At 47.9% G+C, this 25350-nt stretch overlaps 1 protein-coding gene across 3 annotated transcripts in view; it reads right to left on the bottom strand.

The window, feature by feature from the left end:
- PHLDB3 (pleckstrin homology like domain family B member 3) overlaps nt 1-25041 on the bottom strand; it is a 122965-nt gene extending 97924 nt beyond the window's left edge. For all 3 annotated transcript variants that reach the window (XR_005743983.1, XM_040327363.1, XM_040327364.1), the window contains exon 1: nt 24871-25041. The gene's annotated coding sequence lies outside the window, so the exon portion shown is untranslated. The remainder of the gene's footprint in view (nt 1-24870) is intronic.
- Nucleotides 25042-25350: the final 309 nt, after the last annotated feature.

The following is a 25350-nucleotide window of genomic DNA, read 5'->3' as shown; positions in this document are numbered from 1 at the left end:
GACGCGGGAACGACGGCCATACTTAACATGGCAAGTCTATCTATACGCCGGATAATAGCAGCTTTAACTATACGCCGGAAAAAGCCGACTAGCGACGACGTAAGAGAATGCGACGGCCGCACGTACCTTTGTGGATCGTCGTAAAAAGCTAATTTGCATACCCGACGCGTAAAACTACGCAAACTCCACCCAGCGGGCGCCAAAGTATTGCACCTACGATCCGAAGGCGTACGAAGCCGTACGCCTGTCGGATCGAAGCCAGAAGCCGTCGTATCTTGGTTTGAGGATTCAAACTAAAGATACGACGCGACAAATTTGAAAGTACGCCGGCGTATCAGTAGATACGCCGGCGTACTCTCTTTCTGGATCTGGCCCTATATGTTTAAAGGGTAAGTCCACCAAAAAAAACAAAAAAAAATTCACATTAGCAAGTTGAATTACTTCTTAAAAAAACAGCGTCAAGATTTCAGGTCCTGGGCATTGGCGCCTGTGGGAGGAACGGTGACCCAGCACTGGCCCCTGTGGGAGGAACGGTGACCCAGCACTAGCGCCTGTGGGAGAAACGGTGACCCAGAACTGGCGCCTGTGGGAGGAACGGTGACCCAGCACTGGCGCCTGTGGGAGGAACGGTGACCCAGCACTAGCGCCTGTGGGAGAAACGGTGGCCCCTGTGGGAGGAACGGTGACCCAGCACTGGCGCCTGTGGGAGGAACGGTGGGCCCTGTGGGAGGAACGGTGACCCAGCACTGGCGCCTGTGGGAGGAACGGTGGGCCCTGTGGGAGGAACGGTGAGCCAGCACTGGCGCCTGTGGGAGGAACGGTGAGCCAGCACTGGCGCCTGTGGGAGGAACGGTGAGCCAGCACTGGCGCCTGTGGGAGGAACGGTGAGCCAGCACTGGCGCCTGTGGGAGGAACGGTGAGCCAGCACTGGCGCCTGTGGGAGGAACGGTGAGCCAGCACTGGCGCCTGTGGGAGGAACGGTGGCCCAGCACTGGCGCCTGTGGGAGGAACGGTGACCCAGCACTGGCGCCTGTGGGAGGAACGGTGACCCAGCACTGGCGCCTGTGGGAGGAACCGTGACCCAGCACTGGCGCCTGTGGGAGGAACCGTGACCCAGCACTGGCGCCTGTGGGAGGAACGGTGACCCAGCACTGGCGCCTGTGGGAGGAACGGTGACCCAGCACTGGCGCCTGTGGGAGGAACCGTGACCCAGCACTGGCACCTGTGGGAGGAACGGTGACCCAGCACTGGCACCTGTGGGAGGAACGGTGACCCAGCACTGGCGCCTGTGGGAGGAACGGTGACCCAGCACTGGCGCCTGTGGGAGGAACGGTGACCCAGCACTGGTGCCTGTGGGAGGAACGGTGCCCTAGCATTGGCGTCTGTGGAAGGAATGGTGGCCCATCATTGGTATTTATGGGAGGAATGCTGTCCCATGATTGGTGTCACTGAATGGCACGGTGCCCCAAGGGCCAGATAAAGGCAAGAAAAGGGTCACATCTGGTCTCACGTATGCGTTCGCTTCTGCGCGCGAGCTCGGCGGGACGGGGCGCGTTTCTGGCTCCTAACTTTTTAGCTGGCTCCTAGATTCCAAGCAGATTTGTCAAACCCTGCGCCGCAGTCCCCGTACCAAATGTCTGCTCCAGGTCACCTCCCTCCCCAGCCTGAGCTGGACAGACCTATATTTAGTACAAACTCCGTTGGCCTATTTGCCTTGCGCACTTTCTGGCTCCGAAGCCTACATCATTTATACTTTCCTAATCTTAACGTCCAATTTAAAATAATTTGATTGAACGCACGTCACGCTGTTTTAGTTTGGAAGGATTAAACCCCCCCCCCCCCCCTTTTCTTCTCAAGCTGGGTTACTAGGTCAGCTAATTAATGACAGACAAGCATTGAATATATAGAATGCGATGTTAAAGGTCCTCGCTATACGGCAAGATGTCTTTTCTGAACAGCTGTTGGCACACAAGTGTCCATAGTGCTTGAAGAAGTTATTTACCAGCAAATGGTACGTGTGATGTAGCCTGGGACAACCAATCGAAAATGTGCTTTTATTGACCCATTAGCAACTCTGAATTCAGCTCAGTTGCTGATTGGCTGTTGCCCATGTGTACGTTTCTCCCATGCAAACAAGAAGACATTTTTGTATGGGATAAACCAACATTACATAGACTGCAGTTCAATAATGAGAACACCTAAAAGAGATCAGGCAGTAAAAAATATACATATAATACGGATACCTGTCCACATTTTAAAACCTTTAGTAGGAGATGTCTTCAACAACCTACAGGCTTTGTGGTTTTAACCACTTAAGGGCCGAGCCTGTTTTTCAGACTCGGTGTTTACAAGTTAAAAACATTTTTTTTTTTATAGAAAATTACTTAGAACCCCCAAACATTAGGGGTGCAACGAATCCGTGATCCGAACGGATAGTGAGGCCCGGAGTGAAAGCCAGAAAAGCAAATAACGTAGGGCCGGGCATGACTGTGGGGAGGTAGGACAAGGAAGGGTTAAGGAAAGGAGGAAGCTGGTTGGTGGTTTGGAAATGTAATATGTTGCTGAGAGGGGAGGAGTATTATAAAAGGGGGAGGCGTGGACTCGGGAGGAAAGTGCGGGAAGGAACGACCAAAGGAGGCAGGTTTTTCCCACCCACCCTCCCTATTTGTGTTGTGTTTTGGTGTCGTTTGTGTGTTTTCTTTTATTTCAGGTCTGAAGGATATGTTCGTCATGACAGCGGTGGCAGTGTGGTTGGCGGTGTTCGTTGGTCTTTGATGGTGGCAGTTACAGATGTGATGGAAATGGTGGTGGGCTCATCGGTGGGATGGGACCCTTATGGGGGATTATTCCAGTGGAACGGTGTCCGCTGGAATACGGGTATGGTTGCACTGCGGTGGAAAAAGGTTCGTCTTCGAGCTGGGTCGGCTGGGGGCCGGTTATGGTTAATGGTTCCGCAGTGTAAGGTTAAATAAAGGAAGTTTAAGCCGGGTTACCGTCAAAGACCAATAAGCTGGGTTATTATTATTAAAAGTGGTTATTAAATTGTTAAAAGGAAAAAGATTGGTGTGATTTAATTATTTTATTTAAAAATTATTTATGGTAAAAATAAAAATTGGCTGTCGTGGCCATTTTTACTCCAACAACTTGTGTCTCTCGTTAATCTAGAAGGGGGGTAAGGTAATGGTAACAAATGAGGTTGGTGTTGGGGGGTAATTGGGCTATCCGAATTACACTGGCCATGGCACACCACGGGATCCGCGGATTGAGTCCATAGGAAAGGCCGCGGCTTCGGCCTAGCTCCGGAACGGCGGCCATCTTGGTACACCCGGCGGCGGCCTAGGTGAGCTCCCCAGAGCGGCGCGCTGACGGGGGAGATGTGTGGGACATTACAGTGGGGGGAGGTGTGGGGGACATTTCAGTGAGGGGGAGATGTGGGGGACATTACAGTGGGGGGGGGATGAGGGGGACATTACAGTGGGGGGGGGGATGAGGGGGACATTACAGTGGGGGGGGGAGATGAGGGGGACATTACAGTGGGGGAGATGTGGAGGACATTACAGTGGGGGGAGATGAGGGGGACATTACAGTAGGGGGAGATGAGGGGGACATTACAGTGAGGGCAACTGTGGGGACATTACAGTGGGGGGAACTGTGGGGACATTACAGTAGAGGGAGATGTGGGGGACATTACAGTGGGGGGAGATGAGGGGGACATTACAGTGGGGGGAGATGAGGGGGACATTACAGTGGGGGGAGATGAGGGGGACATTACTGTGAGGGGAACTGTGGGGACATTACAGTGGGGGGAACTGTGGGGACATTACAGTAGGGGGAGATGTTGGGAACATTACAGTGGGGGGAGATGTGGGGGACATTACAGTGGGGAAAGATGTGGGGGACATTACAGTGGGGAAGATGTGGTGTACATTACAGTGGGAGAGATGTGGATATTACAGTGGGGGAATGTCTGTGGATATTACAGTGGGGGAGATGTGGGGACATTACAGTGGGGGAGATGTGGTGGGCATTACAGTGGGGGAGATGTGGATATTACAGTGGAGGGAGATGTCTGTGGATATTACAGTGGGGGGGAGATGTGGGGGACATTACAGTGGGGGGAAGATGTGGGGGACATTACAGTGGGGGGGATATGTGGATATTACAGTGGGGGGGAGATGTCTGTGGATATTACAGTGGGGGGAGATGTGGGGGACATTACAGGTGGGGGAGATGTGGGGGACATTACAGTGGGGGGGATATGTGGATATTACAGTGGGGGGAGATGTCTGTGGATATTACAGTGGGGGGAGATGTGGGGGACATTACAGTGGGGGGGATATGTGGATATTACAGTGGGGGGAGATGTGGGGGACATTACAGTGGGGGGAGATGTGGGGGACATTACAGGTGGGGGGAGATGTGGGGGACATTACAGTGGGGGGGATATGTGGATATTACAGTGGGGGGGAGATGTCTGTGGATATTACAGTGGGGGGGAGATGTCTGTGGATATTACAGTGGGGGAGATGTGGGGGACATTACAGTGGGGGGGATATGTGGATATTACAGTGGGGGGGAGATGTCTGTGGATATTACAGTGGGGGGGAGATGTCTGTGGATATTACAGTGGGGGGAGATGTGGGGGACATTACAGTGGGGGGGATATGTGGATATTACAGTGGGGGGGAGATGTCTGTGGATATTACAGTGGGGGGGAGATGTCTGTGGATATTACAGTGGGGGGAGATGTGGGGGACATTACAGTGGGGGGGATATGTGGATATTACAGTGGGGGGGGAGATGTCTGTGGATATTACAGTGGGGGGAGATGTGGGGGACATTACAGGTGGGGGGAGATGTGGGGGACATTACAGTGGGGGGGATATGTGGATATTACAGTGGGGTAATAAAATTATCGGATCCGAACCGTGAGTTTTTGATCCGTTGCACCCCTACCAAACCTTATACATTTTATTATACACCCTAGAGAATAAAATGGTGGTCATTATCATTTATCACTTTTTTGACAAGCCGACGCCAGGTAACCTTTCACCATATGTTCTCATGATATGTCCATGCCATGATTAATAGCAGACATTAATGGCTACAGTGGATTGAACCGGATATGTCTACAGCCAACGCGCCAGCCTTCATTCCAGCTGAGAATTCCAGCAGTGGGTGAGCCTGTCCAATAGCAGGTTGCATAATATAAAATTGCTATCTTATCTACATTTGTTTTTGTCCTCACCAGGACAGGTATGCATTCAACAAGCTTTATGATAGGTGGAGCCAGTTTTGCAAGCCTAGGAACATTCCGCATTAACTGTCCTCAAGATTCTAAAATGATGCCCCTTTTAAGGGTACGTAAACCCTACCAATGAAATGCGTTATTTGCTCCTTTTTGACCCATTAAATATATATCATTGAAGGTATTTGTTATAATAACTGCAAAAATATTTTCTTCACTATAGGGAGAAAATAGATTTTCCTCCCAAATCTGAACATTGTAAAAGTACGGGTGGTTTCCCTGTTGCATAGTGATCACAGTATTACCTTCCTGGTTCAAGTTGTATTCTGTAGATCTGTGACAGGCATTATTATTTAAAATATACACGTTTGGATAACTATTTATACCTGCTTATTTGCATATATGGATGTACATGTCGCCTATTGTTATTTTGCCAGAGTTCTATACTAGAAGAGTACCTGAGGAAGCAGACATTGTCCCTGCGAAACACGTCAGCATGGAATACCCTTATATGACCATCTGGGTTGTGTTCATTTGTTACCTGTAAATACTGTACATGTATGCTGCAGTGTCTTATCAATAGACACCCATACTGATTGGCCGAGAGGCGAATCAGTGTTACAACAGCGAATATTCATTCGCTATTGTCACACAACTGGATGAGCCTCAGGCTCTAATCACATTCTTCAAAAAAAAAAATTTAATAAAAACCTACCCCCCCCCCTCCCATTTGGAACCCATGCTTCTGGCGCTCTACATGTAGATGAGCTGACCGGGCTCATGGATGGGGGGCGGCTCCCGTGCTTCCCTAATGGATGGGCCGCCACTGCTGTGCACTCTGCAAGGGCAGTTCCTCCAGAGCTCAGTAAATGAGATAAAGCTTCACTTTGCAAAGAATACCCAATCGCATGCAAGGGAGAAAAAATATTTTTTTTTTGCTTGCACATGATTGGGTGATGGAAGTCAGCAGAGCCCCTCATTTACCAAGCTCTGGCACAACTGTTCTTGTAGGCCTCGTACACACCACCGGATCTATCCGCTGGAATTGATCCACGGATCAGTTCCAGCGGACAAATCCGGTCGCCTGTACGGCCTAGCGGATATTTATCCGCGGAGATTCCTCGGCCCGATCCATTTCAAGCGGATATAAATTTCTTAGCATGCTAAGAAATGTATCCGCTTGAATCGGGTCCAGCGGATTGATCCGGTGGTCTGTACAGACTCACCGGATCAATCCGTCCGCTCCCCTCCCTCGCATGCGTCGTAATGATTCGACGCATGCGTGGAAGTACTTGCCTTCCAGCGTCGTGCACGTCGCCGCGTCATCATCGCGGCGACGGCGCGACACGTCACTGCGGATGAATTCCGCGCGGATTTTGATCCGATGGTGAGTACACGCCATCGGATCCAAATCCGGAGGAGGAAGAGATCCCCTCGTGTGTACGGGGCCGTAGAGTGCAACTACACTTTGCAAGATGCAGTCTAGTTGCCTTTAGTAAATCAACCCCATTGCATCTTTCAGCATCATTTATTGAGGGATGTAGTACCAGTAAAACCATTAGAGGCCGCAGTTTGTAGTCTCCTTCACACTTTCTTTTCTAGTGTATGCAGTAGATGTTTTACTAGGAAGCAAAAAGTTCCAAACTGCTGTCAAGTCTTCTCCCTATTTATTATAAGCACCTAAACCCTGATGAAGAGGAGCTATTGAGCTCCCAAAACGCATTGGCTTCTCCATTTGACTATTTGTTGCACAAAATGAAGATTTAGGCCTCTTTCACACGGGGCGGATCAGTAATGTTCCGCCCCGTGCACCTCCGCTTGCTCAGCGGGGATCGCTCCGTTGATCCCCGCTGACTTGTCGTTAAGGTTCCCCTATCGAGATGGTTCCTGTAAGGACTGCGCAGGCGCAATCCTTGCCGACGGAAATCTCCGAACCTTGGCCGGCATCCAGGCTCATTCCTTAACATCCCCGTGGATTGGAGGATGTTAAAAAAAGAGCCAGGAGGCCGATCGAGCGGAGCGAGCCGTCCGAGCTAAGCGAGGCCGACTGGCCACTTTCCTCAAATTCCACGTCGCCCTGGATGCCAGCCGAGGTTCGTCCGTCGGCAAGGATTGCACCTGCGCAGTCCTTACAGGAACCATCTCGATAGCCGGAACCATATCGTCAGATCACCGGCGGATGATAGGGCACACTGTGCAGGGACCGCCCTGTCCTTTCTCCGCTCTCCCCTATGGGGGGATCAGATGAACATGGACCGTCTGTCCGTGTTCACCCGATCGGATGTCAACGGGCATGTCACTGCTGACATCCGCGGCTCCTTAGAGGAGCATGGAGCACCCGTTCAGGTCCGCCTAAAAAACTGGCAGGCGGACCTGAACGGGCCTCCCATGTGAAAGAACCCTTAATTGACTTTTACAATTTCTGTGGTGCTCCCATTCCATCTAAACTTCCTATGAGCTCGGGACTCACTCTACAATCTCTCCTTTTCGATCGATGGGTGAAGGATGTACGACCAAGCAACGTTCACGACCAAGCAACGTTAACGACCAAGCAACGTTCACGACCAAGCAACGTTCACGACCAAGCAACGTTCACGACCAAGCAACGTTCTTGAAAGACATCTACCTGTCGGTACCCAAAGGTCATTGCAATTTGGCTAGAGTCCCTGTTGTTAATCATGGCGCAGACATGTAATCAAGATACTCAATGACAGGTTACCATCAGCTTGTCAAGCAACAATAAATAACAAGCAGGGTTCAAAGCAAAATATAGGCAAAATAGAAGGTAGATGACTTTTTTTGGGGAATTTAGCTGCACATACAACAAGAATGGCTGGACCTGGAGGTAGAATGTGACTGCCCTTAGGGCAGCTATTGCTTCACAAACTTGTAAGGTCGACTTTGTCAACTGTTTATCAGTGGAGGTAGGTGAAGGAGGACCAGTAATGACCACAAGAGGCTTTCTGAACTGCCTAAATCAACTATTTCCCCAATAGTGCCTGATGGTATCAGAGAAGGCACATAGGAGACTGGCAACCGCCTGGCAAACAAATTGGAGGATCAGTAATTACCAGGACAGGCTTTCTGAACCGCCCCATCAACTGTTTTCCCAATAGTGCATGGTGGCAACGGAGAAGGCACATAGGAGACTATCAGCCAACCTGGTCATAAATTTATCCCAAGAAAAAACTTGACTAGAATCATGGCTCCGACGAGGAATGGGCAGGAGGGCAAGTCACTCCAGGTGCAGTGGTATGGAGAGCACCCACCACTTACTCTAGATAAGTGGCTGGCAGTCAGTGGGCTGTCCAACATGCCCACTCTCCACTTCATCTGCCCACAGCTGGCACAAAACCACATTGTGCATGGGCGATCACCTTCAATCTGCGAGAAAATAGGTGCTTGGCCACACATGTGCGCTATGTACTCAATGCCAACCATGGGCAGCTGGATAAAGGGGGCAGAGAATAAATGAAGGGTGGTACATTCATTAGCCATGGGGGAGAAGGGTACAGATCCACATCCTTGCTCTGTGTGCTGGAAATACGGTCTTCAGGTAATGACTAGAATACTAGTTCTCTGGCTGCCATGCTGATCCCTTGGCTGTAGTACTTTCTGGCTCGGAATAAGAATTCCAATATATCTGCATGCCTGTGTAGCACCATGCTCCCATTGAGTAGGCGCTATGTGTTAAATTATAGTTGTCTGAGCTGTAGTTTGGCTCAGAATAATTATTCTAAATTGTTGGTTCTGTTTCAGTTCAGCTGGGTTGCACAAGTTTGATGGTGGGTGTTGCTGTCACCACAGGTCAAGGTTGGAAAGGCAACAGGCTGGATGTATTGGGTATCTCCCTCCCAGAAGTGGCTCAGGGGGCGGGGTCAACCCACTGTACATTCTGGGGAGGGGTACTTAAGGGACAGACATCGTTTGCCGGGGTTCGTCTTCCGATCCTGACCTGATGGCCCTCCTGGCCTCAGGGATGTGTGAGCTGTTTTGTAGCCTCTGGGCTGGCTGGTCTGAGGCCTCGCAACTGAGAGTAGGCCCAGGAGTTTCATCCGAGCCATTCTGGCTGGGGGTTAGACAGCGTACTTGCCCCCTCCCTTGGGGCTGCGTCTCCCCGCAGGGATGAAGTCCCAAGGGAGGGGGCGAGGACGCTGACTTACTTCCAGCCAAATTGGCTCGGATGATGGAGGCAAGCAGGATGTAGTCCCAAGGGAGGGGGCAAGCATGCTGACTTACACCCGGCCAGAACGTCTCGGATGATGGTGGAAAGCTTACTGAGGAGGAACAGGAAGTAAGACAAAGAAAAAAAAACATTTAGAAGGGAAATCGAAGGAAGAGGTAAGTGAACCAACAATGCACTAGCTTAAAGGAACCTATTTAGAAAAAAAAAACGAACCTTTACAACCCCTTTAATTAATTTTCAATTGCCAGAATAAATTATTATTTTGGCCAATGAAACTAAATTAATTACCGTACTTATCAGTGTATACCGCGCACTTTCCCCCCCCCCCTTGAAATCAGGGGAAAATCGTGGGTGCGCGATATACGCCGATCCCCGCTGTCTCTGAGCCGCTAGCCTAGAGCCGAACCGAGTGTACTGCGCACTCGGCTAGGCTCGGCCACGCTCGGCTCCGCCCGCCGCAGCCTAGAGCCAAGCCGAGTCTACTGCGCACTCGACTAGGCTACGCTCGGCTCCGCCCGCAGCCACGCGAGAGGAGCCGAGAGAAGCCGAGACAACCCGAGTGGAGCCGAACACATAGGAAATCCGGCTCCTCTCGGCTCGCGCCAAATCCAAAAACTAACCCCGGACACGCTGGACGGAGACGGACACCTGGATGGAGGCTGCAGACGGACACCTCCAAAGCCGCAGACAGACACGCTGGACAGAGACGGACACCTGTATGGAGGCCGCAGACGGACACCTCCAAAGCCGCAGACGGACCCCGCGCAAGAAAGCCGCATACGGACACCCACAAGGCTGGACGGACCCTGCGCAAGGCCGCAGACGGATGCCGGACAAGGCCGCCGATGGACGCAGGGCAAAAATGTAAGTTTTCTTTTTTTTCCTTTTTTACCTTTCTAAGCTTGGGGTGCGCGTTATACGCCGGCCAGCGGTATACCCCGATAAATACGGTAACATCCAAGTTTTTGAGGAGCCTAAACGTGGCTAAATGTGTTGGTACGGAAGATAGGACTAGAAAAAAAAAAAAAGAGATTATCGGAAATGCGACTATTTCATATTTCGCCTGGTTTCGGAGGGAGCCTACAGGGAGAGAATGAAGTTATCTTGTCATCATATAAAACTGACAGTTTAAGCAGCGATGTGTATTTCCGTCATAGCTGTCCCAGAGGGAGGAGGGACGGGTGCATTTTTATATCATGAGGAGACGCTCTCCAAAAACTGGTTCTACGTGTATGTGGGTGACGGCGAGGCGATACTGATCCCTGCCAGATATTTGAATAAGTCAGGATGGAGTGGGTGAAACTGCCTCGCCAAGTCCCAGCCTACACCTCATTTCCATGGAAGGAGCTCGGCTTTCTTTGCATAGGTTTGCCTGTCAACTAGATTATTCCCGATGGGGGATTTTGTGATAGGCATAGTTAGTTCCATACAAGTGACTGGGCAATAGAGGATGTTCTTCCTAAAGGGAGGACATATTTTAATATCTAGTGGTTGAATAGAAACGTTAGCAAAAGATTTTTAACGACCAGCTTCAGGCAAAAAAAATTAAAAATTAGCATAGAGTGTGGAACATTTTAATTATCTGTTTTGTTGATCCTAAGCCCATTGGGGAGATTTTTCCTCATTTCCTGACCCTGCGATGGCAATAAAATTAAATTAAAGGGAGGTGCAGTTGTTAGTGATAGGAGTGAAAGGAGGCGCGTGGCCTAACGTATAAATCAAATAAATAAACGTTTATTCTAAACAAATAAATGAATACAAAACGAAAATGACTTTGTGTTCATAAAAACAGGCTACAAAATTCTCATTTGATAAAATAATAAAATTGTTACATACAACCCATGCAAGGGTATAGGCTGAATCAATTGGTAACGCATTTCGAGGGGATTCCTCTTCATCAGAGCCTTAGAGGACAGGAAATGGTCTGTATCAATGGTCTGTATCATGTTTATATAGAGAGCGATGACTGTATGGGAGATGTGTCACATGACAGATGGTTTATTTCTATATGGGAATTCTCCTCTGTTCTAGTGGTGTTCCCATCTACATTACATCGCTCTGCACACCGGCTGGTGAAGGAGTTCCAGCTTGTGTGAAGTGGCTACAGGTCTGTATCGATTGTCGGCTGACCCTGCGATCCTTCTGCCAGAGTGCTGTGGTGTGCTGAATGCGACCCTGTGATGGTCTCCAGTTGTTACAGCGACAGGAAGTCACCTTTCCAAAGGTCTACTGGCCAATAGGGATGAGCTTGATCGGGTTTGGACCCTATTTGTAACCCAACTGCGCCCAGTCCACTGCCAACCCAAGCTCAGTCCACAGCCAACCTACTGTAGCCCAGCCCAGTCCAAAGCCAGCTGAGCCCAGTCCAAAGCCAGCTGAGCCCAGTCCAAAGCCAGCTGAGCCCAGTCCAAAGCCAACTGAGCCCAGTCCAAAGCCAACTGAGCCCAGTCCAAAGCCAACTGAGCCCAGTCCAAAGCCAACTGAGCCCAGTCCAAAGCCAACTGAGCCCAGTCCAAAGCCAACTGAGCCCAGTCCAAAGCCAACTGAGCCCAGTCCAAAGCCAACTAAGCGTGCCCACCAGGGAGCTGTCAACTGTTCTTGGCCAAATATGTGTGCCTAGGGCATTCCCCACCCACAGCCACACCTTAACATCGGACGTTTGTACACAAGGCTACTGGGCAGGGAATGCCTTGGTTGCTTATGACTGGCCAACAACAGCTGACAGTTCCCTGGTGGGCTCGCTCAGTTGGGTTCAGACTAGGATTCAAACATGCCCAAGCGCATGCCTATGCTCTTGCCAATTGGCCAGTTACATGAAGGACAGATCATCTTCAAGGGGTTGGTGGTCTTCAACGATGCAGAAAGTGGTGTTTAGATTGGGACATCAGCACCTCTTTTGCCGTCAATACATTGTGAGCACATTGTGACACCACTTAAGGGGGAAGGTCCATTATACCCTGCACTCTCCTTGGTTTCTCAGGCCTCGTAAACACGACCGACTTTCTCGGCAAAAACCAGCAAGAAACTTGCTGTGATTTTTTTTTTGCCGAGGAAACCATGTGTACATTTTTCGACGAGGAAACTGTCGAGGATCCCGTCGAGCCAAAAAGAGAGCATGTCTTCTTTTTCCTCGACGGGAATGGAGAAACTTGCCTTGTCGAGTTCCTCGACACCCTAACAAGGAACTCGACGAGGAAAACGATGTGTTTCGCCCGTCGAGTTCCTCGGTCGTGTGTACGAGGCTTCAGTCTTCTAGTTCTGTTTTTTTTTTTTTTAATACCTGGGGAACCATAATAATTGGCCCTGGGTTGGACTTTAAAGTCCAGGCAAAACGTGTTGTTTTGGACAGAGTTGGGAATGGATAAAACCTCTGTCGGGTTTTTATTCACAGTCTGTGTGAATTAACCCCACACATACAAAAGAGTACATATATATTTGTACTAAATATATTTTAATTTTACATTTTGTCATCCAGTATTCTCTCTGGTTACTGCCAGGATCCAAGTCCTGACGAAGGGGGATTTAAGCCCCTGAAACACGGCTTTTACTTACAATTTCTTGTCATGTGCCATAAGAACTCATTGGACTTTCATTAGATTTGTGGTGCTTTCACCCTTCTTATATTCAAGTGTGGAGTTAGGCTTTAAAAAAAAAAAAAAACACCCTTGGTCTTTTATCTTTTGACTTACTGAACAGGAAGTCAGCTGAGCTGAAAATAATATATCATCCACAATCAAAACTTTATCTCAGACATTTTCCATTCTGAAGAACAACTGAAACATGTTAATATCATTGATAAATTTTGACAGGCTAGCATGTGTTTTTTCAGTTTCTGGAACCTTTGAAGAGTTGAAGGTACGGCTGATGACTTTGAAGAAGACAAGGGCGATCCCACTGACAGATTGCTCCTCGTTAGGCTGAGAACAACCTGCCCCGTATTTCACAATAATGTTTCCCGAGGACCTGCCGGAGACTCTATGCCATAAATCTGCTCAGTGATCTCTGCTGATGTACCTTACAGAGCACCTCAGACTTTAGAAAAACAGGAAAAGGCCCACAGATGGCTTCACGTTCATCCGCCACATCCTAAGCAGCTGCTTCAAAGTGTACCTGTGGCCTACGTGGTGTGAAGGAGGCCATCTGGTCAGCCTACAGTCAAAAGAACGAGTCCTGTCCAGTCATAAGTGGTTGAGGAAATCTCCAATAATGTACCCAGGCGGTGTTCCTAAAGGCACAGGTCCAGGGGCAGGCTGACCATGCGGGCAATCCTGATGACATCATTGTGCAGTCAATCATAGGGCCATATGATTGGCAGCTTCTCCTACCAGTCTTGGGAAATTCTGGTGGCAAGTTCAATCAGTGCCCGAAGAACTGCAGGTGAGCTGTCACTGACAGCTCGTGGTCAACTACCAATTTTTGGAAGCCGGTAGGCCGTGCTTCCAAAAACATTATCACTGAGCAGCCAATCATAGGGCCACATGATTGGTAGCTTCTCCTACCAGTCTTGGTTAGTTCTGGTGGCACGCTCAATCGGTGCCCGAAGAACCGTGGTCGAGCTGCCACCGACAGCTCGCGGTCAACTACCAATGATTAGAAGCCGGTAGGCCATGCTTCCAAAAACATTATCACTGTGCAGCCAATCATGGTGCCACGTGATCAGGAACCCCTCCTACCAGCCTCTGGCATCACATCCAACTTAAAGGGCTAGCTCATGGTCAAATATCAATGACCAGAACAGCAGGATGTGCTCCTAAACACATCATCACTGTGCAGTCAGTCATAGCGCATATGATTGGAAGCCCCTCCTACCAGCCTGGGGCGGTTTTGTTCTGGTGGCACACTCAATTTGTGCCCAAAAAAAATGCGGTCGAGCGGTCACTGACAGCTCATGGTCAACTACTGACGACTGGGAGCCGGTAGAACCTGCTCCTGACATTGTCGTCGTGCAGCCAATCATACTGTTGCATGATCAGAAGCCCCTCCTACTAACCTCAGGCATCACAGCCCACATAAAGGACCAGCTCCTGGTACTCTTCGTACCGAGGAGTAGCATGGACAGGTAAATGGGCTTCACTGTGACATCATAGGGTCCAGCATGCACTGCAGTGGTCCCGCTGAGACTTGTAGGTCCACAGTGGCTGGAGGAATTTCAGACCAATAGTGCTGCTAAGTTAACTTGCCCATGAATGAAGGAAGCAGCTTGTACAGCTAGAGTTTTACTAGTGGAGCCAGTATTTAATCCCCATCAATCTGTCCTCGCTCTGTATTGTTTACATCAGCTCAACCTGCCAGATGGTGCGACATAAAAAGGTAGAAAAAAAAAAGAAAAAACGCAGAGCAGCTCGGAGGAGAGAAAACACTTTTTATGGGAAGTTTTTATGTCCCCGGTCGGAGCTCGGCAGTCCAGCCTCTGTGGCTTTTTACCCAATTTCACAGCTCTCTATTCATGTGGACTGAAAAGCGCTCCCCCTGTGATTTATTGGGGGGCACACAGGCAGCAAACCGGGGGAAACAGCCAAGGATAACAAAAAGGGTCCAATGACTGAGGGACTAATTACGGGGGACTGTGAAAGCGCTCTCATTGCGGGTTTAGAAATAGAAAAAAGCATCTAAAAGTTAACCCCAAAAAAAAAAATAATCCCAAACACTAAAAAAAATATATATATTTTTTAATAATAATAATAAATTTTTATTTTTTATATATATATATATATATATATATATATATATATATATATATACAAAAAATAAAAAAAATCTGAAGATATGTTTAAAGTCCAACTAAAAACTACTGAGTCTGGCACAGTTGTAGCGGCTCCTCTCCTGGACTTTAAAGATGAACTCCGGGATAAGCAAGTATTGTTTAAATCCATTCATTATGTGTATTCTTCCGTAAATATTGGTGTGTTTTGTGTATTTCTTTCAGATCTGTGCAGTCACCCGGTGTGTGTGACTTTTCCTTCCTGTAATAAAGACCGCTCCCTGCTGCTCTCTCTCCTTGTGTAGGGTGACTGGTCTCATCTCTGCCCCTTCCTGTGTGTATTGGGTGGAGCCTGCTGGGCCCCTCCCACAGCTCTGCTCTCTCTCCTTGTGCAGGGTGACTGGTCTTGTCTCCGCCCCTTCCTGTGTGTATTGAGTGGAGCCTGCTGGGCCCCTCCCACAGCTCTGCTCTCTCTCCTTGTGAAGGGTGACTGGTCTTATCTCCACCCCCACCTGTGTGTATTGGGTGGAGCCTGCTGGGCCCCTCCCACAGCTCTGCTCTCTCTCCTTGTGAAGGGTGACTGGTCTTGTCTCCGCCCCTTCCTGTGTGTATTGGGTGGAGCCTGCTGGGCCCCTCCCACAGCTCTGGTCTCTCTTCTTGTGCAGCTCTGGTCTCTCTCCTTGTCCGAGTGACTGGTCTTATCTCCGCCCCCACCTGTGTGTATTGGGTGGGGCCTGCTGGGCCCCTCCCACAGCTCTGGTCTCTCTTCTTGTGCAGCTCTGGTCTCTCTCCTTGTGCAGGGTGACTTGTCTTATCTCCGCCCCCACCTGTGTGTATTGGTTTGTGCCTGCTGGGCCCCTCCCACAGCTCTGCTCTCTCTCCTTGTGCAGGGTGACTGGTCTTATCTCCGCCCCCACCTGTGTGCATTGGTTGGTGCCTGCTGGGCCCCTCCCACAGCTCTGCTCTCTCTCCTTGTGCAGGGTGACTGGTCTTATCTCCGCCCCCTCATGTGTGTATTGGGTGGAGCCTGCATGGACCCTGCCACAGCTCTGGTCTCTCTTCTTGTGCAGCTCTGGTCTCTCTCCTTTTGCAGGGTGACTGGTCTTATCTCCGCCCCCACCTATGTGTATTGGGTGGAGCCTGCTGGGCCCCTCCCACAGCTCTGCTCTCTCTCCTTGTGCAGGGTGACTGGTCTTGTCTCCGCCCCCTCGTGTGTATTGGGTGGAACCTGCATGGCCCCTCCCACAGCTCCGCTCTCTCTCCTTGTGCAGGGTGACTGGTCTTGTCTCCGCCCCCTCGTGTGTATTGGGTGGAACCTGCATGGCCCCTCCCACAGCTCTGCTCTCTCTCCTTGTGCAGGGTGACTGGTCTTATCCCCGCCCCCACCTGTGTGTATTGGGTGGGGCCTCCTGGGCCCCTCCCACAGCTCTGGTCTCTCTTCTTGTGCAGCTCTGGTCTCTCTCCTTGTGCAGGGTGACTTGTCTTATCTCCGCCCCCACCTGTGTGTATTGGTTTGTGCCTGCTGGGCCCCTCCCACAGCTCTGCTCTCTCTCCTTGTGCAGGGTGACTGGTCTTATCTCCGCCCCCACCTGTGTGCATTGGTTGGTGCCTGCTGGGCCCCTCCCACAGCTCTGCTCTCTCTCCTTGTGCAGGGTGACTGGTCTTATCTCCGCCCCCTCATGTGTGTATTGGGTGGAGCCTGCATGGACCCTGCCACAGCTCTGGTCTCTCTTCTTGTGCAGCTCTGGTCTCTCTCCTTTTGCAGGGTGACTGGTCTTATCTCCGCCCCCACCTATGTGTATTGGGTGGAGCCTGCTGGGCCCCTCCCACAGCTCTGCTCTCTCTCCTTGTGCAGGGTGACTGGTCTTGTCTCCGCCCCCTCGTGTGTATTGGGTGGAACCTGCATGGCCCCTCCCACAGCTCCGCTCTCTCTCCTTGTGCAGGGTGACTGGTCTTGTCTCCGCCCCCTCGTGTGTATTGGGTGGAACCTGCATGGCCCCTCCCACAGCTCTGCTCTCTCTCCTTGTGCAGGGTGACTGGTCTTGTCTCCACCCCCTCATGTGTATTGGGTGGTGCCTGCTGGGCCCTTCCCACAGCTCTGCTCTCTACACAAGCACTGTGATGATGTCACTGCTACTTTTACAAGATAATATTCAGGTTGCAAAGGCATTTATATCCTTTGTGGATGATGAAGAATAGATTTTGATAAAAGCTTTTGTGCCTGGAGTTCACATTTAAGGGATTGACATCTTAAAAGGTTTTTTTTTTTTTTTTTTAAACTGAAGCAACCAATTAGATTTCAGATTACAGTTTTCCCAACAAATATCGGTTCCGATTGGCTGCGGTGGGTGATTTTTTGTTGTTGTTACAGAAGGTGGTTAATGGATTACCAGCTGCAGTATATATAAAGTGGCGGCAGGTCTGACATCATAGGAGTGGGAATGATGAATCGGCTCCGTCCCCGCCATGGGAAAGCCAGTCTTTGTATAATTGTCAGCACTGACTAAGTGGAGATAAACAGTAACTGGATCTGGACGCAGGTACTTGGGTTACGCTGTCTGTGTTTAGGTACACAGCTATGGGGCAGCTGTCAGACGCAGCGTCTTCTGCTCATTGTAGAGGTGTCAGACCCTGTAGAACTCGAGGTGCCATATGGTGATGCCCTGGGGGGATGGCATGTTGGTGCCAGCTGAAAATCCCCCCCCATGAGAATCACACCTTGGCACTTACCACTTGATGCATTTTCTGATTAAACCAATGGAAGCACATCGATAGGCATGTCAACGTGCGCCATCGCTTATTTTCAACGTGCGTTGCAATGCATTGTATTGGATGCCAATCCAATCCCAATCCCATTCTAAAGCATATCAATGTGTGTTGACGGATGTAAATGTACATTGTATTTAAAGCGATGCGCAGAACCGAGATGGGTTCACCAGGTGCCCAGGGCAAGCATGCAGTTTATGCCCCCCTCCAATGCTGCTAATGCATTATGGGCATACTGCCCTATACCCATTCTACACACCCATGCTCTGGCTGCTCATAATTGGCATGAAATGTGCACTGAGCATCCATAGCCAATCCAGCTGGAAGGTGGTTGCGCATGTGCGTGTGCTTTTTGCATCAGGTAGAGTAGAGTGGGCATGTAGGTGCATGGGGTAGCACCGTGGCAGCAGTTGCTTTTGGAGCAGCTATAAAGCCACATCCCGCTGGTTGCCAGCGACTGATCTGAAGCATGCATGCTGTGAGGGGAGCGTGGCTTGCTGTGTGGTGCCCCATACCTCCAACATGACAGTGTAGCACCCAGTGCGCTGCCCCTCCTTCCCCCCAGCATGGCAGTGCTGCACCCAGGGCAACTACCTCTCCTCCCACCCCCCCCACCCCACCCACATGACAGTCTTGCACCCAACTGAGCAGCCCCTGCCCCTCTCCACCCCCACATGGCAGTGTTGCACCCACGGCCTCTACCCCCCCCCCCCCCCCCCCACATGACAGTGCTGTACCCAGCTGAGCTCCCCCTCCCCCCACACACACACACGACAGTGCTGCACCCAAATGAGCTGTCCCCCCCCACCACCACATGACAGTGCTGCATTGAGGGCATCTGCCCTTCCTCCCCACATGACAGTTCCACTCCTTGTACCCCCTACCTGTCATCCTCTATCTTGGACCTTGGTACATTTATGAATTGCCTGTTTACAATCACTCATACCTACATCGATCGCAATTTGATACATGTATGGCCATCCTAATTTATTTTGCAGAGATTAGCCAATCAGATTAGAACATGTATGGCCATCTTATTAAAGTGCATGTAGAACTTCCCCCCCTACTAACAGGAGGGAAGCAGTTAAGGTAAGCGATACTCATTTCCTTTCCTAACTCATTGGGTGAAACCCAGTAAGTCCCCTAATCAGTGCCAGACCCGCTCAGCCTCCGAATCAAAGATAAACGACATTTATTGGAATATACGGAGCAGTCATACAAACACAGACCCCCAATTACCGACTTTACTCCGCACAGACCTGGCCTGTTCTGGGATCCATTTCCTGCTCTATCCAACGCTTTACAGCAAACTGACTGATTAAAGCCCACACACCCCCCCTACACCCACCCTCCCCCCACCGTCGCCCCTGTCATTCACTTTTCCACTTAAAAGTTCAAAGTTGCCTTGAAATGCATCAGCTGGGACAATGGCGGCTCACAATGCTGATTATGTGGCGTTAATTAAATGTGATGTCTTTGTAGGCCGAGCCCCCCAATTAACATCACGCTTTGCAAAACAGCGACCCATCTGCAGCAATCAAATGCGTTTACGTTCCATTGTAGCGTAGTTATGTATATTGTCACCCTACTTATTTAACTTCTATGCATTTTACTAGTAATGGCAGTGATCAGCGATTTATAGCGGGACTGCGACATTGCGGCGGACAGATCGGACACTTTTTTGGGACCATTGACATTTACACAGCGATCAGAGATAAAAATAGCCACCGATTACTGTATAAATGTCACTGGCAGGGAAGGAGTAAACACTAGGGGGGCGATCAAGGGGTTAATTGTGTTCCCTGCGAGGTGTTTCTAACTGTGGGGTGAGTGGACTGACTGGAAAAGGAGACCGATCACTGATCCTAATCACCAGGAACAGCAGATCTCTCTCTACTTCTCTGACAGATCACCGTTCTGCCTCTTAAGGAGTGATCGTGGGTCGTGGGCGGACATCACGGCCGCCGGCCACGTGCATCGGCTCCGGCCTCGCGCCACTAAAGCTCTTAAAGCGGCCGCCGTACAGCTACGGCGATTCGCGCAGCAGTGCCAACCTGCCACCGTATAACAACGGCGGCAAGCAGTTATTGAAGGTGAAAGAGGAGAGCACAAAAGCTGGCCTGAGATTGAACATAAGAATGTTGAATGTTATAAACGGAACTATATACTGTATTTATTATACCTATCTAACGAGCAGGTGGCACTACAATGTGTATCTATGGTAATGTAATCAGAGGAAGTGTCATCTTCCGCTGGAAGCCTGTCCGTCGGACATGTTCGGTCGTCCGAAAGCCCTCGCCTGCGTCGAAGTGATTCGACGCATGCGTGGAAGCATTGACCTTCCAGGGTCACGCACGTCGCCGCGTCATCGTCGCTGCGACGGCGCGGCCACGTCACCGCGTATCCAGTCCACGGGGATTTCGGTTTGATGGTGTGTACAACCATCAGACCGAAATCTCCGAGTGGACATGTCCGATGAAAACAGTCTGCGGACCGTTTTCATCGGACATGTCCCCTCGTGTGTACAAGGCCTCAGTGTATGTAGTTGTATTCTCCTTGTTCCTGTTCCATGATAAAAGACATGTTGTAAGATATGTTCAGCTATTTCTCCAGGAAAGTAAAGTATTCTCTGCATCCAAGAAGCTTCCAGCGCATTATTTCAATACTCTGCACAACAGGTTATGGGCCCAGTGTACCCAGGCATCATAGGCACTGGAAAGAATTCTACAGTGAGTACTGTATTCAAGCTACTGAAAGATGGCAAGCAGTTCAGAAGTCCAAAAAAAAACAAGATCAAGGCCAACCGGTTCCATCATTCCTTGGCAAATAGAAGTGGAAGAAAGGGAAACCGTGACAGATTTTATCTTCCTAGGCTCCAAGATCACGGCAGACAGTGACTATAGCCAGCAAATTAAGAGACACGTGCTTTTTGGGAGGAAAGCAATGGCAAATCTAGACAACATTAAAAAGTGCTGTATAGTCAAAGCTATGGTATTCCCAGTAGTAACCTATGGATGTGAAAGTTGGACCATAAGGAAGGCTGAACACCGAAGGATTCATGCTTTTGAGCCATAGTGTCGGAGAAGACTCTTGAAAGTCCCTTCGATGGCAAGAAGATCTAACCAGTCAATCCTGAAGGAAGTCAACCCTGAATATCCACTGGAAGGACAGATCCTGAAGCTGAAACTCAAATACTTTGGCCACCTAATGCGAAGAGAGGACTCATTGGAAAAGACCCTGATGTTGGGAAACATGGAAGGAAAAAAAAAAAAGAAGAGGAGGACAGAAAACAAGATGGATAGATGGCATCATCGTAACAATGAACATGAAGTTAAGCAAGCTCCAGGAGGACAGCAAAGCCTGAGGCGCTATGGTCCATGAGGTCACCAAGAGTCGGACGCGACCACACCAACAACAACAACACAGTGCCGCAGTACCCCAACGCACACACCTTTTGCAGCGCATCAATTTGCATTGCAATAAAACGGCCAGTTCAAAACATGCCTATACTATTTCTGCCGGTGCTGTGATGAGAAAGGTCCCCCGTCGAAAAATGCCCGCCCTGTACTGCGCAGGCGCAGCACAAAGCACTACGGAGCCTCCGAAAGGCTCGGAACATGAACATCTAAGTATGGACGTCGTTCCCGCGTTGAATTTTGAATATTTTACGTTGTTTGCGTAAGTCGTCCGTGAATGCGGCTGGACGTAATTTACGTTCACGTCGAAACCAATACGTCCTTGCGGCGTATTTGGAGCAATGCACACTGGGATATTCCACGGACGGCGCATGCACCGTTCGTGAAAAACGTCAATCACGTCGGGTCACAAGTTTTTTACATAAAACACGCCCCCCTGTCCCACATTTGAATTAGGCGGGCTTACGCCGGCCTATTTACGCTACGCCGCCGCAACTTACGGAGCAAGTGCTTTGAGAATACTGCACTTGCCCGTCTAAGTTGCGGAGGCGTAACGTAAATAGGATACGTTACGCCCGCACAAAGATACGCCGATCTACGAGAATCTGGCCCAAGGTCTTTAGTAATTGCAATGTGTATACCATTTTGGTATGTTCTTAAACACGTTACATGTGACAGGTTCACTTGAACACATCCCTACGCAAGGGTGTGATGGGAATTACTATCATATTTCTGGCATACAGCAATCTGACAGCTGATTGGACAATTTGTTATAGCTGTTGTCTCACGAGCACATTTATCTGCTGACAATTTCCATTGAACACATTATATAATCTGATTACACAACGTCCTTTATCTTTAGCACCACAATAAAATACGAGGATGAACCTAAACAATGCAATAAGTATCAGATCAGGCAGACATTACTTGGTGGATGGAGATTGTACAATCAGATTGTATGGTCGCTATTAGGCTGGGCCTACGCAGACAATTTGTGTATGATCACCCAGCTACTAGTCGCAGTGATCGATACCGATTGGTCACAATGGAGTGTAGAAGCAATCAATTGTGAAAGTTTGCAGTACCAATAGCGATTAATTGCTGCTACACATTGTTGCATATATGTCGTGACCTCGCCCCCCCCCCCCCTTTCCTCCCTCCTCCAACATTAAAAATTAAAATAATATACTTTTTTTTTTTCATTTTTAATATATATTTGTGTTGTTGTTGTTGTTGTTATTATTAATAACAACAAATATATATTAAAAATGAAAATATATATATATATATATATATATATATATATATATATATATATATATATATAGATAGATAGATAGATAGATAGATAGATAGATAGATAGATAGATAGATTTTTAATATATATTTGTTGTTGTTGTTATTAATAAATAAAACAACAACATAAATATATATTAAAAATGAAAATATTAATAAATGCAATAAAATACAAATTTATAATTATTATACGTTTTTATTTTTTTGCTTTTATTAATATTTTATTTATAATATTTTTATATTATTATTATAACTTTTTTTAAATTATTTTCATTTGTATTAGTATTATATTATTTATTATTATTATTATTATTATTATTATTATTATTAAATAATTAATAATATTATAAAAAAACATAACAATAATAAATTATAAAAATATATCAAAATGAATTTAAAAAAATGGACAATAATAATATACAAATATATAATTTGAATATTATTAAAAGCAATAAAATAAATGTATATTAATAATAATATTAATAATAATAATAATAATATTAATAATAATAATAATATTATAAATAACTTAATAAAATAAATTAAAAACAAAATCAAATGATACAAATAGTTATAGTAATAACAACAACAATGTATACACATATATATTAAAACATGAAAATAATTATAAAAAATATGGACAATAATATTAATAACTTAAAAATGTATAATAATGATAATAATAATAAAAATAATAATAATAATAATAATAATCATAAATAACTACATAAAAAAATCAAATAATGAAATAGTTATAGTAATAACAACAATGTATACAAATATTGATTAAAAATTTAAAATAATTAAAAAAATATGGATAATAATAATAATAATAATAACATAAATAACTACTTAAAAAAAAAAATCTAAAATAATAAAAAAGAAAAAATAGTAAATAATAATATTCATAAGGAACCAACGTTAACACACATCGCTCACACATTATTTTTGGTCACATTGGGGTTGATTTACTAAAACTGGAGAGTACAACATTTGGTGCAACTCAGCATAGAAGCCAATCAGCTTCCAGATTTTTTTGGTCAAAGCTTAATTGAACAAGCTGAAGTTAGAAGCCGATTGGCTCCCATGCACAGCTGCACCAGATTTTGCACTCTCCAGTTTTATTAATTCCCCCCTCATTATTTATAAACTTCTTTCCAGCTCAGCCTGTTGTTTCAGTTCATTAGACACATGAATATCATTATTTACAAACAATCCCTGAACTTCCAGGTACATTTATCCTGAGAACAAGGATCACACTTGAGCTTCTTGGACTTCCTGCACACGGCCGTACAGCGCGCAGAGTCTGCGTCATGACTTTCCCGGGACCATCTGCACACTAGCGTCCGCTGAGACGCATTAGAAGAGGCGACTGTATGGGAATGTACGCCAACACCTTAGCGCAGCGTTTTGTACCGCGATTTCCCACGACAAATTGCAGCGTTTTGTACCGCGATTTGCCGCAACAAAACGCTGCGTTTTTAACCGCGGTTTTTTTAACAGGTCATTGTCGGCTATGCCGAACGCCGAAGCCGCCTGAATACCCGCGACAAAAAAGGGTCCGGGACTTGTTTGAGCTTCACGCGATCGGCGTTCGGCGTGGAGATGTGAACCATCTCCATAGAGATTAATATTTCAGGCGTTTTGTCGCTCAGGTGTAAATGCAGCCTTACGTAAACCCCCCACATACGCTCTGACGTTTGCGCCACAAGCAGATTTTGTGCGTTCGATTGTACATCAGTGCACATGCCGTGCTTTTGAAATTTTGGCGTACAGCGAGTTCCCAGGATTGTCATTACGCAGGATCTGCACGCTGTACGACCGTCTGCATGAAGCCCTAAATCTTTTTTGGAGCATTCAGGTGGCTTGAGCGTTTTTTTTTTGCTGGCGCCAACAGAAAATGAATAATTAGTAGGAGAGGCAAAAAATTGTGCAAAACACGCAAATCTGCCACAAAAAAGCGGGGAATCTTGATGTTGAAGTGGTTTGGGAAACGCGCTTTTAATCGCTCAGGTGTGAACTGGACCTGAAGTATCTCTCCTGTGGCCCTGGCAGGTTCAGCATAGGCTGGGATTTGTAGTTCCCCACCACCAAGGCTGAGTTATGCAACAGTTGCCAGTAATGTGACCTGATGATTCCAGGGACTCTCTGCAGGATCTGAGTTGTCCTGGAATCAGATGATCACATCACACTACAAGAGCAGCCTGGGGATGGGGCTCAGTGGGGCCCCTCTGGGTCTGATTGTTAGTAGTCTTACCTTGGTGAAACGTGCTCCTGAGTGTCAGCTCCAAGGACAAAGTCCCTCTGATACCTTTCCAGCACCGTCCAGGGCACAGATTGCACGATCCCAGTTACACAGTAACAATAGAAGAGTTCACAGATCCCAGCTCAGTGTGAGAGAAGTTCAAACCTCAATGTGACAGAGTGAATGATTCACAGATACTGGCTGAGTCCTGGCCCCGCCCCTTTCTCTGGGACACTCCCCCACTTCCCCCTCCCCTTCTGTTCTCTTTCTTTCATTCTCATTTTCTCTTTCTCTCTACATGTTTCTCTTTTTTTTTTCATTCTCTCTCCTTTTCTTTCTTTATTCTTCCTTTTTTTTCTTTTTCTCTCTTTGTTTATTTCCTTTCTGTCTCTCTTTCTTCCTTTTATATATTTTCTGTCTCATTTTCTTTCTCTATCTTTCTTGTTTCCTCATCCATCTTTCTCTCTCTCTTTCTCTCTCTCTCTCTCTCTC

Source organism: Rana temporaria, chromosome 10, assembly GCF_905171775.1.
Source record: "Rana temporaria chromosome 10, aRanTem1.1, whole genome shotgun sequence".
Lineage (NCBI taxonomy): Eukaryota > Metazoa > Chordata > Amphibia > Anura > Ranidae > Rana > Rana temporaria.
The sequence above is the reverse complement of the archived record's forward strand: the minus strand, read 5'-3'. Positions and strand labels throughout refer to the sequence as shown.